Source organism: Sturnira hondurensis, unplaced genomic scaffold (assembly GCF_014824575.4).
Source record: "Sturnira hondurensis isolate 20B ecotype Veracruz unplaced genomic scaffold, ASM1482457v3 Scaffold0020787, whole genome shotgun sequence".
Classification (NCBI taxonomy): domain Eukaryota; kingdom Metazoa; phylum Chordata; class Mammalia; order Chiroptera; family Phyllostomidae; genus Sturnira; species Sturnira hondurensis.
In genome coordinates, this window is record NW_028093418.1 from 2,599 (window position 1) to 5,796 (window position 3,198).

General features: G+C 45.7%; 1 long non-coding RNA gene across 1 annotated transcript; it reads right to left on the reverse strand.

Annotated features, from left to right (window-relative positions):
• Positions 1-489: 489 nt before the first annotated feature.
• LOC118976226 (uncharacterized) lies at positions 490-3,198 on the reverse strand. The gene is made up of 4 exons (XR_005064216.1): positions 3,146-3,198; positions 2,622-2,736; positions 1,123-1,210; positions 490-744 (listed from the first exon to the last, which is right to left on the reverse strand). It is a non-coding gene; the product is annotated as an uncharacterized LOC118976226 (long non-coding RNA).

Consider the following 3,198-nt stretch of genomic DNA (forward strand, 5'->3'; position numbering starts at 1 on the left):
GTTACTTCCAAAAGACTGAGCCAGAAGAATCTGGTAATAGTAGGATAACGGGTTCTCCGTCTGCCGGATGGGTGGCCACAGGATAGACTCTGCCCTGAGGTCATGGACAGCCCTCCTCTGTTGTAGTTCACCACTATTCACCAGGGAAGTAACACCACTTCTGGAGCCCAGGTCTCTTTTGATGATATAAGACAGTCTCCTTTAAAAAAAATATTTATTTATTTTTAGGGAAGGGAAGGAAAAAGAGAGGGAGAGAAACATCAATGTGTGGTTGCCTCTTGCATGCCCTACTGGGGACCTGGCCCACAGCCCAGGCACATGCCCTGACTGGGAATCAAACCAGCGATCCTTTGGTTCACAGGCCGGCGCTCAAGCCACTGAGCCACACCAGCCAGGGCGACAGCCTCCTTTTTATTTTTATTTTTTAATCTCCACCAGAGGGATGCTTTCCATTATTTTTTAGAGAGAGAGACAGAGAGAGAGGAAGGGAGTGAGAAAGAGAGAAAAACATCGATGTGAGAGAGAAACATTGATTGGTTGCCTCCCACGCGTACCCCAACCTGTGATCAAAACTGCAGCCTTTTTGGTGTGTAGGACGATGCTCCAACCAAGTGAACCACCCAGCCAGGCCAAGACAGTCTTTTCTTTAGAAGACAGCTCACAGCTGTGCACACGGAGGGTAGTTCATAAATACCTACACACTGCATTTCATAGGGCATTTGATTGGCCCCATTTCTTGGTGTCCTGAAATTTCAGACTCAATGCCCAGACAGGCAAGGGCCTCTCTAGTTTTGGTAGACCTGAAACCTGAATTCGCCTGTTCTCTTTGGGTGCTAACGGCAAGCAAGGCTTCACAATCCCCTGAGAATCAACGAGAAAGCCTTAATTTCTTCAGTCCGGTTTTGTGATAAGAAATTAGGCAGTGCTACAAGCAGCAGTGATTCAGCAGCACACGTGGACCACACCATGCAAGTGGCAGTTGGAACCTGTTTCTCCTGAGAGAGCGGACCTGAGTCAGACATAGAGTAGGCACTGTTGCTTAACCTCCGTTCCCACAATGCTTTAGGAATGCTCTGCTCCCACCAACCTATAAGTGACAGCCATTGCTTATTAAGCACTTACCACAAGGTAGGTACTGGGCTAAGCACTTCCAGGCATTTCTGCAGGCAAGTGTCTCAGCCTTTCTGAGTTTGTTTCCTCATCTGTAAAACTGGCATAAAAATATCACAAGGCTATTTGACTGACTGCACGAGGTATTTATTTTAACACATTGCCTGGTCCACTGTAGGCAGTTAAATCTCCTATGAAGATTTTATCGGGTTTTTCTCTGAATTTATATTATGAAACTAGGCATTAAATTCCACCTGTCTGAACTGATTTAGTGGCTCAGCTGAGAGAGCGAGGGATACTAACTTATCAGAAGATAAATATGAGTAGTCAGTTCCTGAGCTTGCTAGTGAGATAGCTGTGGTTTTTTGAGTGTTTTTATAAACTGCACCCATGCCTCTGAGATTCTGATGCTTCTGACTGATTAAGGCTGAGAATTAAATTGTATATACAGTTTTGAAAATTTTCCCTAAAAAGAGAGAAGTACAGCTCTTCATAAATTTCCAGACTGTCATCATACTGGCAAGGCTTAAGGTGGGCAACCCCCCCACCAAAAACAACCAAACCCTAAACTCCACCAAAAATCTTTTACTTCCTTTCTAGCGATAGGGTATCCCCCATGCCTCGTGGGTGACCCACAACCTAATTTGACATGCAGAATATACACAAGCAGAGAAGACAGTGGGCAGCATGGGCCACGTGCCCAGGAATGGTCTGAGTTAAATGGTAAGTGTACACGACTTCCCTGGGGGCTGGAACGATCTCAGAAAACGCATTGAAAGTGGGGGGAGGGAAAGGTGAGCCATGGCTGAACCTGGCAGAGCCAGTGCGACTGGGACAGGTGGAGCAGAAAGAAAGTGGCGTTCCTGGGAGGAGGAAGGGCCTGAACAGTGAGGGGGGAGGCCCAGTGAACGCTGGCTCAAGAGAGTGAAGTTCCCTCCGTTTGAAAGAAGGGAAGTAAAAACCTCAGTTATTGCCTGAGACGTGAGAAAGCAAACTTGAAGCTGTACCATACACTTTAGCAGAGCACAGAAACAGATGTGAACCGTGGAGCTCTGGTGTGCCCATCATCAGGCTGGAAACCAGACTGTTACCTGAAGCAGGTACGTCTTCACGTGCCCTTCCCTGGTTGCAATCCTCTCCCTTTCCCGAAGCCAACCGCCAAACTACGTCTGTTTCCTTGCTCTTTTTCAGTAGTATTTCAAACAGAAAAGTTTATTCAATTACGACTACTTTGGACCTTTATGTGAGTGCAGTCATACTGTATGTATTCTGTTACTTTGTCTTTATCAGCATTGTTTTGAGGTTCAGCTAATTATTTTACATAGCTGCATTTCCACTGCTGTTTAGTACCCATTATATGAATATGTTCTCAACCTATTTGGGTGATGTCCTTTACTTCGCTGTCACAAAACATGGTGACATAGGTATCATTGTATGTATTCCTTGGAATGTGTGAGCAAGAGTTTAGGCCATGGGGAAGTACAGGTCCTGCTTTTCTAGGTAATACCAACCTGCTCCCCAAAGAGGCGGCATCGATTGACACTCCAGCTAGCAACGGACCAGGGTTTCTGTTGCTCCTCATCTTCGCCAACATTTAGAATTCTCTGGCTTTTAAATTTTGCCTATCTGGTGACAGTAAACTGGTACTGCATTTTAGTTTTAATTTGCATTTCCTTGATTGTTAATGCAGTTGGCGTTTATGTTTCTGGGCCCCCAAATATTTCTGTGGAATCTATCTTAATGAATTGCTTTAAAAATTTTGCATTGTTAGGATTATATGGCATCAGAATATTTTCTCCTTACAGTTCAAACAATCCACACAAAGCAAATGTGTATTACATCTCCGTGCATCTCCCACATCTTATTCTGCAAATTTGCATACACGTATGCTATGGACGAAGGTTTGCGTCTCCCTCAGATTCATGTGTTGAAATCCTCACCTCCTCTAAGTACCACGAGCGCTTCCCCCAGCCTTCTGCGGCACGGGGATGCGATGAGAAAACGGCCATCTACAAGCCTGGAAGCCGGCCCTCACCTGACACCAGATCTGCCAGCAGGTAGGTCTTGGGCTTCCCAGACTCCAGGACT